The sequence below is a fragment of the Notechis scutatus genome, chromosome 6, assembly GCF_049901735.1.
Source record: "Notechis scutatus isolate UNSWTSFEM ecotype Mainland chromosome 6, rNotScu1.2, whole genome shotgun sequence".
Classification (NCBI taxonomy): Eukaryota; Metazoa; Chordata; class Lepidosauria; order Squamata; family Elapidae; genus Notechis; species Notechis scutatus.
Genome location: NC_142014.1, coordinates 7823659 through 7838443, shown reverse-complemented (window position 1 = coordinate 7838443; position 14785 = coordinate 7823659).

Below are 14785 nucleotides of genomic sequence, written 5' to 3'. Positions count from 1 at the left end.
GTTGCTGTTGGGAAAATAGAAGGAGGAAAGTGTGTTCACTTCCTTGAATCACTTTTAAGATCACTTACAAAGTAATAAAAACAGAACTGACTGTACCTGACTGTATTCCAGCTGTTATAAGTCTGCAAATAATGCATGTCCAGAGTCTTAATTCAGGCATTACACAAATGAATAGGAACAGTTATACTAGGACATTTTAGGATATGCAACTTTACATCTGAGCATCCATTTCTCATTGATTATAAATAATTTATTTCCTTTAAAATCTACACAAGGAAACTTAAATAGATTCAGTATAAAAATTAATGAGGCCTACTTGTATAAACTAGTCAATGGGGTATATTTTGTTTATGCAAGAATCAGTGACTGCTTTAAATATATCATAGGATTTATGTTTCCATAACAATCCATAAACTATTAATCTAGATACAGAGTGCTACATGTATATTTAATATTCTCTGGGAAAAAACATACGGTTATTTACATTTTCTATAGATATAACAGTTGAAAGACATTTTAATATTGGTCTCTAATTCTGTACTGTCATTATGTTTTAATATAACTGAGAGATTATGCAATGGCCTGAGATTTGTCTGGTGTATATGCTACAAGTCAACAGAAATGTTCAACTCTTAATGAAACATATTAAACTAGGCAAGCAATAGTAATGAGCAATCATTTTATCAAAAACAAAAATAAAGTGCAATTGATTGTTAGACTCCGCATATATCCTGGCATATATCCTAGCAAAGTTTATTACAAACTTGAATATTTGAAAAAGTAGAATTAATAACTACAATGTATTCTTATTTCACGAACAATATTTCAAAACTAACCTGGACATTAGCCATAAAAAAATCATATCACCACAAAAATAAAGCAAAACAAGTAAGTCTTCAGCCCCTTATTTGTTAAAAATTTGGGTGGCTAGGGAGAGAAAGATTTGACAGTATACTTACTGTCTTAAAGTGTTGCAGGATATATTGGTAGTCCTTGCTTAACAACTGATCATTTTATGACTGAAGGTATGATAGCCACGGAATGCTTTACAGCCTATAAAGCACCCTTGATCATCATAAATGGTCATGTTTCCACCTCCCCCACTGCCACATGACTGCCCAACTGGTTGCAGTGTTTCACATTTGTACAAGGTTTTGTGCCAGTTTCTGGCATTTTTGCCATGTCCTCATGAAAGACACCCAAAGAAATGGATTTGTCTAATGTGTGCTGCAAAAAAGTAATTTTCTAACTATGTAGGTGCCTCAACTTACAACTGTAATTCTATGCTCAGTTATATTCATGTCAATGACTTCCCATCAGCTGTTCCAGCTTTCACTTTTATAATTGATTGATGGTAATTTTGTTGGTGCTCCAGATGTTTTGGAATTTATTATTATCTCTTTTTTTCATTAATCATGAAATTCAGTCAACTGAACATTTAAAAATGTATCACAAATATAATTGTCTGGTGCTAATGGTTGATACGGGTTGTTGCCAGCATCCTAGGTATCAACCAAGTATTTTCTTAAGATGTACGATGTTCTGAGTAGCGCAGTTTTTTTGTAGTTCCACTGGTGTTATTGCAGGAAGCTGCAATTTCTTAATGTATTTTATAAAATTCTTGGACATGGTACCAAGTGCCCCAATGACAATGGGTATCACTGTTACATGTTTCATCCATAATCATGTAGTTTCAGTGGCATCGTGATATTTTATGATTTTTTTTCCAGTTCTTTTTCTTTGATTCTGGCATCTCCTGGTACAGCAATATCAATGAATTGTACGCTTTTGTTTTCGACAACTGTGATATCTGGCGTGTTGTGTTCCAAATGATGATCTGTCTTTATTTGAAAGTCCCACAAGATCTTCACCTTCTCATTTTCGACAACTTTTTCCACTTTATGTTCCCATGACTTTTCGGATACAGGTAAGTCATATTTTTTACATAATGACTAGTGGATTAATTTAGCAATTCAGTCAAGTCTAGCTTTGTAATCAGTTTGTGCGATTTTGCAGCACTCACATATTAAATGTGAAGCAGTTTCAACTGTTATTATTATTAGTAGTATTAGTAATCATTAGTAATCATCGCACAGTCAGCCAGATGTTCAGTCTGCGTTTGGCATTTTTGTCTACCTATCAAGTCCTTACCAAGGACCTGGGATAGGCAAATCTAGATGCTTGATGGTATTGCAGATATCTTCTCAGGATGAAAGCTGTTCCAAGTAAAGCTGCCTTGATTGACTGATAACAAATTTGTCAATGCCTATAGTGTTCAAGTGGTGCTCCAGTTGTTTTGGGATTGCACCCAAGGCACCTATTACTTTTGGTACTACCCTTGCTTGCCTTTGCCATAATTGTTCTATTTTTATTTGTAGGTCTTTGTATTTTGTTATCTTCTCCAGTTCTTTCTCTTCTCTTCTGCTGTCTCCAGGCACTGCCACATCCACTATCCAGACTTTTTTGTTTTTTTCTTGTCGACAACTGTTAAGGTGTTGTGTGGCACATGCCTGTCTATTTGAATTCTAAAATCCCAGAACATTTAAACTTCATTATTTTCTATTCCTTTATCTGTTTTATGGTCCCACCGGTTCTTGCTCGCAGGCAAATGGTATTTCTTGCAGATCTTCCAATACACCATTGTTCCTACTTCGTTGTACTGTTGTTTGTAGTCAGTCTGTGCAATCTTCTTGCAGGTAAGTAAGCAGGTAAGTAAGCGGTCCACTGTTTCTTCAGCCTCTTTGCATAGGTGGCACTTACTGTCTCTTGCTATCTTCTCAGTTCTGGACTTGTATGCATTTGTCCTTAAGGCTTGGTCTTGTGCAGCCAGAATTAGGCCCTTGGTACTCTTTCCTGCTCTTAGGCATTTATCTATCTATCTATCTATCTATATCTACCTATCTATCTATATCTATATTTATCTATCTATATCTATATCTATCTATCTACCTACCTATATCTACCTATCTATCTATATCTATATTTCTCTCTCTCTCTCTCTCTCTCTCTCTCTCTCTCCCTACCTACCTACCTACCTATATCTACCTATCTATCTATATCTATATTTATCTATCTCTATCTATCTATCTATCTATCTATCTATCTATCTATCTATCTGTTGTGTCCCTGACTAGCTAAGTCTTCAACCTGGTCCGCATTTTGAGCGGGACCATCTGACTGTTCCCATTGGTTGGTGCCGTTTGACAGCAGACTATATAAGGAGCTGTCAAACGGCATCAGCTGGGGGCAGTTGGGGCTCGGCTCCAGCCAGCCGGCTGCCAGCCCAGCTGGGCAGCCACGTTAATCTGTTACTGCTTCAAATAAAGAAACGTTATTCTTCAGCTCCTGTGTCTGCCTGGTGTGTCCGTCTAGACCAATACAACACTGGCGACGAGGATGGGATGTCAGAAGAGACACCCAGGCAAGAAGCTAAGTCACTGAAGAAAGAGCTGAAGCCACAGAATGTCTGGAGCCGCAGACAGTCTCTGCGCGCGCCAAATTTAAAGAGCCTCCTGAGCTGAGGAAAAGAAGTCTCCTGAGCTGAGAAGAAAGTCTCCCTGAGCTGAGGAAAAGGAAGTCTCCCTGAGCTGAGGAGAAAAAAGTCTCTCTGAGCTGAGGAAAGGAAGTCTCCTGAGCTGAGGAGAAAGTCTCCTGAGCTGAGGAGAAAGTTACTGCCTGACAAGCACTCTAGCCTCCCGTGCGAAAGGCACCCTGTTAGCGCTACCAAAAGCGCAGAAGTCTGAAAAGCCTCCCCAGTCGAGGAACAGACGTCGCCTCAAGGCCCGTGAAGGCTGGCGAAACCCCGTTGGCGCTACCAAAAGCGCAGAAGTCTGAAAAGCCTCCCCAGTCGAGGAACAGACGTCGCCTCAAGGCCCGTGAAGGCTGGCGAAAAAACCCCCACCCGTGGCGCTACAAGAGCGCAAAAGTCTACAGCCTCTAGCAGAGGTCCAGATTTCGCCTCAAGGCCGTGAAGGCCGGCGAGACTACACTTCCACCCCCCACCGATCCGGCCGCTGTTACCGTCGCTGCCGCGCCGCGCGACCCCGACAGCCGCTCCCGCCAAGGACGCGAGCGCCTCCGCTGCAGCCGTTCCCGCCGAGGACGCCGCTGCGGCCTCCGCTCTTCTGCCGCCGCCGCGGCCTCCGCTCTTCAGCCGCCGCTGCGCCTCCGCTGCCGCCGCCGCGCAGCCTCCGCTCTTCTGCCGCCGCCGCGCCTCCGTTCTTCAGCCGCCGCCGCGCTATCCGCTCTTCAGCCGCCGCTGCGCCTCCGCTGCCGCCGCCGCGCCATCCGCTCTTCAGCCGCCGCTGCGCTCCGCTGCCGCCGCGCGTATCCGCTCTTCAGCCGCCGCTGCGGCCACTCGCTGCCGCCGCCGCGCGCCATCCGCTCTTCAGCCGCCGCTATGCCTCCGCTACCGCCGCCCCGCCTCCGCTCCCGCTGCCGCCGCTGCGCCTCCGCTGCCGCCGCCGCGGCCTCCGCTTTCTGCCGCCGCCGCGGCCTCCGCTCTTCAGCCGCCGCGCGCCTCCGCTCTTCTGCCGCCGCGCCTCCGTTCTTCAGCCGCCGCCGCGCCTCCGCTCTTCAGCCGCCGCCGCGCCTCCGCTCTTCAGCCGCCGCCGCAGCCTCCGCTCTTCTGCCGCCGCGCTGCCTCCGTTCTTCAGCCGCCGCCGCGTCATCCGCTCTTCAGCCGCTGCGGCCTCCGCTGCCGCCGCCCGCGCCATCCGCTCTTCAGCCGCCGCTGCGCCTCCGCTACGCCGCGCGCGCCATCCGCTCTTCAGCCGCCGCTGCGGCCTCCGCTACGCCGCCGCGTCATCCGCTTCTTCAGCCGCCGCTGCGCCTCCGCTGCCGCCGCCGCGCGCCTCCGCTCCGCTGCCGCCGCTGGGCCTCCGCTGCCGCCGCCGCGGCTCCGCTTTCTGCCGCCGCCGCGCCTCCGCTCTTCAGCCGCGCCGCGCCTCCGCTCTTCTGCCGCCGCCCGCGGCCTCCGTTCTTCAGCCGCCGCCGCGCCTCCGCTCTTCAGCCGCCGCCCCGCGCCTCCGCTCTTCAGCGCCGCCCGCGCCTCCGTTCTGCCGCCGCGCGCGCCACGCTGCTGCCGCCGCCGCGCCTCCGCTCTCCTGCCGCCACCGCGCCTCCGTTCTACCGCCGCTGCGTGCCTCGCTGCCGCCGCCGCGGCCTCCGTTTCTTCTGCCGCCGCCGTCGCGGGCCTCCACAGCCGTCGCCTCGCTCCGCCCGCCGCCCGCGCCTCTCCTGCGCCGCCGCCGCTGCCTCCGTTCTACCGCCGCCGCCGCGCAGCATCCGCAGCCGCCGCCTCCCGTCCCGGCCATCGCCGCCGCTGCCGCTCCGCTCGCCGTGGCCGCCGACAGCCCGAGCGCCTCGACTTCCACCGGCTGCCGAGCGATGGGCCTACTGCGGGTGCAGCTCTTCGTAGGCCTGCTGCGTTCAGCTCCAGGCCTTTCTCCATTTCAGGCTTTTCACCATTGTGGACATGGGTGCAGCCATTGGCTCTGCAGAGATGCAGATAATAAAATTCTCTCTGCCCCCCCTTTACAATGGCTCTGGGGGATGGATCCGTATTTAGGGGGAGGGGGGTGTCAGGCGTTGAACAAGGAAGTTCCATGCACCCACCTCCAGGGTCTCTCCCACCTTGGCTTGTCTCCCTTGTCATTAGCACTACACCCCCAGGGGGCGAAAGCTAGGTAGGTGGGAGGTTGGATGTTCTTGTCCCAAGGGGGCCAGGAGAGCACAACGAGCCTCCAGCCTTAGGGTTCAGGCACCTCTGCCCTACCCCATGCAGGCAGTCACCAGACAGGGTTATTCACCATCTTACCTGGTTCCCCTTCTCAGGCTCCTGCCTTGTGACAGGTGGGGTGCCATTTTTTGTGCAAGCCACAGCTAGACCTGCCATCTCTACAGCGTTGGTTCCAAGGCAGGCAGCTGTCAGTATTTGACCCACAACCCTTGGGATGTGGGGCTCCTACCCCCCCACAGGCGGGAGGTCACCTGGGCAGGGTTGCTTGCCACGTTTGTCAGGGTCTCCTTCTCAGGCCAGGTGCTCGTCCCTGGCCACTAGTTCAATTGCCTCACTAGTTCAATTCCCTGGTTATACCATTGTATTCCCAAAAGGCTGGGCAGCGCATGTCCTTAGCTAGGGAAAGGGGTGTTGTGTCCCTGACTAGCTAAGTCTTCAACCTGGTCCGCATTTTGAGCGGGACCATCTGACTGTTCCCATTGGTTGGTGCCGTTTGACAGCAGACTATATAAGGAGCTGTCAAACGGCATCAGCTGGGGGGCAGTTGGGGCTCCGGCTCCAGCCAGCCGGCTGCCAGCCCAGCTGGGCAGCCACGTTAATCTGTTACTGCTTCAAATAAAGAAACGTTATTCTTCAGCTCCTGTGTCTGCCTGGTGTGTCCGTCCGACCAATACAACACTATCTATCTATCTATCTACATACCTACCTACCTACCTACCTACCTATCTATCTATCTATATCTATATTTATATCTATCTATCTATCTATCTATCTATCTATCTATCTATCTATCATCTATCAATCTATATCTACCTATCTATCTATATCTATATTTATCTATCTACCTACCTAAATCTACCTATCTATCTCTATCTATATTTATCTCTCTCTCTCTCTCTCTCCCTACCTACCTACCTACCTATCTACCTATATCTATATTTATCTATCTCTATCTCTATCTCTATCTCTATCTCTATATCTATCTATCTATCTATCTATCTATCTATCTATCTATCTATCTATCTATTGCATTTATATTGCTGCCTATTCACTCATGGCGACTCGAGGCAGCTTACGGAATGTAAAACCATATTTAAAATAAAAAAAACAATAAAAACTAACAAAAAGAATCAAATAAATTAATAAAGTACAATAGAACAAAATCTGGGGGAAAAATAAATAACCTCCCCCAACTCCCACCCACCCCCACCCCGACGACAGCAGATCACCTGAGCCATTTGCTGGGCTCCATCCTGCTCTGGGTTCCCCAGGCCCACTGGCAGAACCAGGTCTTCAGTGCCTTCTGGAAGAGTGTTAGAGAGAGAGCCATTCTAATCTGTGAGGGAATGATGTTCCAGAGAGAGGGAGCCATTATAGAGAAGGCCCTTCTTCTGGGTCCCACCAGGTGTATCTCCCTCAGGGATGGGACCCGCAGCATTCCCTGCCTCCCCGCTCTAATGGGTCGGGTAGATGACCGGCAAGAGACGTTCCCTCAGATAACCTGGTCCCAAGCCATGAAAGGCTTTAAAGGTGACAATCAGCACCTTGAATTGCACCTAGAAGCAAATTGGCAACCAATGCAGCTCCCGCAAGAGAGGTGAAACATGTGCACATGGGGTCTGCACAAAACCATGCGGGCCACTGCATTTTGCACCAACTGGAGCTTACGGGTGTTCTTCTAGGGCAGCCCCATGTAGAGCGCGTTGCAATAATCAAGATGAGAAGTGACATGGGCATGAGTGACTGTGAGTAGGGACCACTGGTCCAGGAAAGGGCGTAACTGGTGCACAACCCGCAGTTGCGCAAAGGCCCTCCTGGCTGCCACCTTGCAAATCACCTCCTCTTCATGCAGGAGTCGTGAGTCCAAGAAAACCCCTAGATTACACACAGGGTCTGTTTGGGGTAGTGCCACATGATCAAAGGTAGCAATTCTCCCTGAGCCAATGAACCCAGAGCCACTAGGTCTTGCAAGGGTTTAGTTTCAACCCGTTGCTCCCCATCCAGCCCCTAACAGCCCCTAACAGCCTCCAGGCACTGCGAGAGGGAGGAAACAGCAACATTTAACTTACCATGGGCTGAGACATATAGCTGAGTATCATCAGCATATTGGTGATACTTCAGTCCATGGTGACAGATTATCTCACCCAGCAGCTTCATATAAATGTTGAACAGGAGTGGAGAGAGTACTGAGCCCTGCGTAAACCTGTAAAGAAGTGGGCGAGGGCTGGATCTCTCCCCTCCTATCAACATTGACTGAGAACAGTCACAGAGAAGGAAGTGAACCAGGACAGCACAAGGCCTCCCCCTCCCACCCCCTGAAGCTGCCCCAGGAGAACCCCATGGTCAATGGTATCAAAAGCCACAGAGAGGTCAAGTAGAGCAGTGGCCCCCAACCTTTTTTGTGCCACGGCCCGGTACTGGCATCACAAAATGATCCGTGGCCCGATACCGGCATCAGCACGCATGGCAAGGCGAGCCGAGCGACCGGCCAGCCAGCCGTCCCCCGCTTCTCCCCGCCACCTTCAACTCCTCCTTTGTACCTTTGTCGATGGGCTTCAGGACGGCTTCGGGACGGCTTCGGGACGGTCGCTCGGCTCGCCTTGCCTTGGGTGCTGAAAGAATCCTCACGCCTTAGTTTTGTTCCAAGCCACCCCCCTTCGATGAAACTAAGGCGCAAGGATTCCTTCAAGACCCAAACGCCGCTTTCCAACCGGAAAAGCTCACCAGAAGCACTTTCTCATCAAAACAAGATGGCGCCCAGCAAACCGGTGGCCCGGTAGAAAATGTTCCACGGACCGGTACTGGTCTGGGGCCCGGTGGTTGGGGACCCCTGAAGTAGAGCACTCCTGCCAGAGATCATCCAAAAGTGCAACCAGTGCTGTTTCTGTCTCAAATCCAGGCCTGAATCCTGACTGGTAGGGGTTGAGATAATCCATTTCATCTAGAAATCTTTGGAGCTACTGCGCGACCACTTTCTCAACCTTCTCATTGCCAGAGATTGTTATTATCTGCTTTGCTTGTTATTTTTTTTTTAAATGTACTTCCCATGTACCATGTACCATTCTAGGTACTTGATTATCCCATGATATATTAGGGAGTCTAATGCCTTCTTGTAAACAATTCATGTTACATTGAATTTGGTCTTCCTTTGACAGTTTTCCAGAATTATCTTGTCAATTAGGAAATGATCTTTTTTGTTCTTCTGTTGTTTGGGTGGTTTGCTTTCTGTTCAGCTGGAAAGAGCTTATTTTGAAATAGACGCTATTGGAGTGTATCACCTACCACACCAATTAGCAATTTGAAAATTGTTGGTATGCAGGTAATTGACTTGTAGTTGCCTGGTGCTTCCCCTTTTGTTGGATCTCTTATTATCAGGTACGTTTTTGCCAAGTTTTAATCAATCTTCGGTTTCATCACCTTGCAAAATGTTATTAAATTGGTAGGTGTAGATGTTTCAACAACAACAAAGATCATACAGTTCATGTTCACATTGATACTGACCAATTCATGATCTTTCCTACTGTTTTCTCCACCACTTCTACTGTTATTACAAGTTCTTGTATTCAGCTTCTTTTTTATTTTTATCCACCTCTTATGACAGTACAGTATTAATAAAATATAGAGCCCATTCGCTAATAGGCTCAGTGATATTACTCTGAAATTATTGGATGAATGAGAGTCTTTGATAGGATTACATGTAAGATAATATCTAGATATTTAAATTAAAATGTGTTAAGATACTTCTTGTTAAATGAAGGGTCAGGATAATAAGTAATAAGTTTGAAATATTCACATAAATTGCCATCTGCAGCAATTATTGCAAATATTATTGCTTATTGTGAGAAATAATAAATAATACTGTGTGAGAAATAATAAATATTACTACATAGAAAATGTTAAGAAATTAGAAATACAAACAACAACAAAATTAGTAAACCTACAAATAAAAAATGGCTCATATTCAAAAGTGTTGAATGTTTGGGAAAGGGAAGGTAAGAGAGGGGAAGCCTTGATTAGGCAGCTTGTGTGGCAACCTTTGAGAATATTTCTATATTAAGGCAGAAAAAAAAATGTTTGTTATTCCTAAAAGAATTTGCCTGCTCATTCAGTGAATGCTGTGGAATCCATGCTGTCACATCCATATGACAATTCCAGAGGTGTAATAGGAGAATTTAGACAGTTGAGCCTTTGGTTTTTAATGGCACCTTTTTAAGGAAAGAACAACATTCCTCCATCAATGACAAATTGGAACAAAAGGCAGACCAGTATGTCTGACCCCTGCAGCAGCCCCAGGGCCAGTTCCACTGCCATCAGTAAAGTTAAAACTAAATGCAAGCAGAAAGGGCAAAGGGAAGGCCAGTTAAGAAAAATAAGTCAAAAATATTTTCTAGAATTTAGCATATGCATCTTTCACTTGCCAACAACCTTCCTTTGGCGGGGGGGGGGGAGGAATGAGTCCGTTCCAAATGTGAAAAGCAGATAAGAAAAGGTCAAGATGAATTACAAGAATATTGAACAGTGTGGGCTTACAACATACAGTTACACAGAAAGGTTGAGATGATGCGGTGGTTACAATTCCCTTCACTTTAGTTCATGTTAATATTAGCAGGAATAATATTAAGGGACTCTTGGTTGTGTTTGAAATTTGCAAATGAAAAATTAATAAGATAGGGAAAACACGCAGAGACAATTTCCAGAATACTTTCCAACTCCTTTACGGGCAGTAGCCGTAACACAGTGAGAAGTTGTTTGTCTGTGTGTGTCTGTGTTTCTGCTCTCATTATCTGCTTCAGCTCTGTATGTTGGTGTATATGTGCGTGCTGAAAAGCGAAGGTAGGGCTGTATATGTTTCTCTCTGGACTACTTGAATAGCAAAGGACAGTAATAGCAATAGACTATTACCATTAGTAATAGAATGGTCCAGTGAGAATTAAATTACATCATAAAACACTATGGGTTCTCTTCTACATTATGGAAGATTCATTTCCTAGCATTACAAGCAATAGGGTATGAGGAAGAGGGAATATATGGGGCAAGATGCCGACGTTGCTTTAGATGTGGATGTAGAGGAGGCTTTTCATGGGAACCATCAACCCCCACTGAAAGCCCCATTCCCTAGAGGACCCTCCTGCCCCTTACTAGGATCATGAGGCTCCCAAACAGTCTCGTCATGTACAGTTCCAAGAAAATCCTGACAAGTTATGACTAAACAGTGAACTAACTGAACACTTTTGGTGGGATGAAACCCACAAATGGAACGTACAGCTGGAGGGATTTAAATTATTTAAAATAATTTAAGACCAAATAAAAGAAAAGTTGGAGTTGCACTACATAGAAGAAATAACTACATCTCTAGATAAATAGAGCACAAAAATGATGAAAAAGGTCTTGAATGCATTTGGGTCAATATAAAAGGGGAAAAATAATAATAATATAGGTGTATACCTACCTATACCTAGCCAAACAGAGGAAATAGATGAACTTTTGCTGTCAGTTAACTAAAGTATGTTGGAAGCACATCATAATAGTAATGGAGATTTCAACTACCCTGACATCAACTGAGACAAGCTCTGCAGCAAGTGGAAGATCAAACAGGTTCCTCACAAACCTAGCAGATACTTTGTTTCCCAAAAAGTAGAGAAGGGAACAAGGGGATTAGTCATATTGGACTTAATTCTCACTAAAAAAGATGAAATGATAGAAAATATTGAAGCTACAGGAACCTTGGACAGGAATGGTCATGCAATATTGGAATTCAACATTATAGAAGCACAAGCAATAGAACAAAGTCAAACTAGTGTCTTGGACTTTAAGTGATCTAATGTCAATAAACTTAGGGAAAACTTGGGAAGGACTCCATGGATGAGAATCCTCAAGGTGAAAACAACTCAAGAAGCTTGGAAAATTTTGAAAAGTGAGATTATAAAAGCCCAGTCTAGCACAATACCTATAAAGAAGAAAAATGACAGCTCTCAAAAGAAACCAGCCAGAGCTCAAGGCCGAGTCGCTAGAGTTTGGAGAGGAGTAACTGAGTCCAGTTACTTGGTGGGAGTTCAGAATTGAGCTGGATTGAAGAGTGTGACTTGAGGATCATCAATAGGGACTGGGTGTGAGCTTTAGTGTAGCAGGGAAAAATGCAGGAATTCAGATTCGGGTTTTCCCCCAGATATGCCAATATGAGTTATCTAATAAATTCTTACTTGGATGGACTTTGTTTCTGGGTGCTGAATTTGAGGTGGAGAGTTTGGTTGGAACGCTGACACAGTCAACACCTAGAAGCAAAGAAAGTAATAACCAAGAGCCAACATGGGTTTGTCAAAAACAAATCATGCCAGACATATCTTATTGCATTTTTTTGACAAAGTGACAAAATTAGTGGACCAGAGGAATGCTGTAGATGAAATTTACTTGAACTTCAGTAAAGCATTTGATAAAGTAGACCATAACCTACTACTTGATAAGATAGAAAAATGTGGTTAGACAGCATCAGCACCAGATGATTCGTAGCTGGCTGACTAACCGCACTCAACATGTAGTCCTCAATGGAACTGCATTTACATGGAGGGAAGTAGGCTCTCTTTTAGGCCCAGTACTCTTCAACATCTTCATTAATGATTTGGACAAGGGGATAGATAGGGAACTCATCAAATTTATAGACAACCCCAAGTTAGCAAGAATAGTCAACACTCAAGAAGATAGGCTTAAGCTACAGAAGGATCTTGACAGACTTGAACATTGGGCACTAACTAAAAAAATGAAATCCAATGATGAAAAAAGTAAGGTTCTATATTTAAGCAAGAAAAACCAAATGCACAGGTACAGTATATGTGATACCTCGCTCAATAGTAGTAACTGTGAGATGGATCTTGGAGTCCTAGTGGACAATCATTTAAATATGAGCCAACAGTGTGCTGCAGCTGCCAAAAAAGCCAACACAATTCTAGGCTGCATAAATAGAGGGGTAGAATCAAGATTTTATGTAGTGTTAATACCACTTTATAATGCCTTGGTAAAGCCACACTTGGAATACTGCATCCAGTTTTGGTCGCCACAATGTAAAAAAGATGTCGAGACTTTGTTGAAGAGCAACAAAGATGATTAGGGGACTGAAGGCTAAAACATATGAAGAATGGTTGCAGGAACTGGGCATGGCTAGTTTAATGAAAAGAAGGACTAGGGGAGAAACGATAGCAGTATTGCAATATCTCAGGGTCTGCCCCAAAGAAGAGGGGAGTCAAGCTATTTTCCAAATCACCTGAGGGTAGGACAAGAATCATGGGTGAAAACTACTCAAGGAGAGAAACAACTTAGAACTAAGGAGAAATTTCCTGACAGTTAGAACAATTAATCAGGGGAACAACTTGCCTCCAGAAGTTGTAAATGCTCCAGCACTGGAAGTTTTTAAGAAGAAATTGGATAACCATTTGTCGGAAATGGTATAGGGTTTCTTGCCTAAGCAGGGAGTTGGATTAGAAGACCTCCAAGGTCCCTTCCAACTATGCTATTTCTATTCTAGTCCATGAATTCTAGTCTAGTCCTTCATCGGCCTTGCCATGCCCCTAAGGAGCAGCCCGGAAGGTGAGCCCCTCCTAACTTTTACAATGGGGGGGAGGACTACTAATGTTTGGTTATACTGGGGTAATAATCATCCTTGATTACACAGCCACTGTGTCAGTATTCCAGAAAAACCAAACTCCCTCACCCCTCCTTCCCTCAGAAATAGCCTGAAGAAAAAGAACTTACAGAAGGAAAGCGATTTCCACTTCTGCCCTCAGAAACAGCCTCAAGCAAACAGCCTGAATGAGACTAAGTTTCATGAATAGAAATAATGTTTCATTCATAAAACCAGACCTCCCTCATTTACTAGGGAAAGCAAAGCAGCAGCGATCTCGAAGAGGCAATACAAGGGAAGCAAGCTGAAACTGATCAAATGATAGGATTAGACCAAGGAAACGAACACTTGAGATTAGCATTTCCCCCACCCTGAGGGCTAGTTACAATCTTGAGTAGGCAACAAAAGAACATTAGTTAAATAATAAAAGACACACAAATCCTAGCCCCAAAATGGCAAAACACCAAAAATGTATAAAAAACCATCAACTTATCAAACTAACCAGAGGTTCATCTGGTTCGGGCAGGTTTGAGTGAACCGGTTGTTAACTTTTTGTACAGTTCAGAGAACCGGCTGATCCCACAACTAGCTGACCCCACCCTATCCTGTCCCACCCCTCCCGGCCACTCCTTATCTCACCTTGCCTGCCTTGGCTGGTGCCTAGACTCACGCCCATGGTCCAGTTGCTCTTTCGTCCTTCGCTAGCTCACTTTCCCAGATCCCACAACCCAGCTGATCTCTGCCCTTTGCCCGCTTGCCTGCCTTCACCGTGACCTACCACACTGGCCACATGGCCCAGATGATTTCCATGCCTCACCCGCTCTGCTCACCCCAGCTGCCTGCGAAGGTAAAGCACTCGACTGAAGGGCTGCTTTGGGTTGCACATGGCAAAGCTCAGCTGACTTGCAGGCCTGGTTCTCACCATCTTCTGCCCATATGCCACCCGCTTGCCCTCAGGGGGTATGCGCCACCTCCTGCCTTTCTAAAGGGATACCTGCCCCCACTGCCCCGCTTGCTCCCACATGTTTCCACCATGGTCTCACCTTCATTGGGTTGGCTCACTTACCTCTTCTCAACTTCCTCTCCTTCAGAGGGCCCTCACTCACTCTCTCTCTGATTCTTCCCCCATGACTGCCTCTTTCTTTGTCCCTCCCTCCCCTCCCACCACCCAGCTTCAGCTTGTGGAGCAACTGGGACCGGGACAGTTGAGCCCTTTTAACTTTGGCGGCAAAGGGCCCACTTGGCTGCCTTTGCACAGGGCTGGATGGTGGGCAGCATCAAAGTACCATAAAGGGACAGGCCACGGCGTCTGCCTTCCAAGCAGCTTTGGCTGTGAAGAGAGGTGGGAAAGTTTGGCCAACTCATCTCCTCCTTCTCAGCCTTAAACATACAGAGAAAACACACACATGCCTCAAGGTGCCAGAGGGACTTGC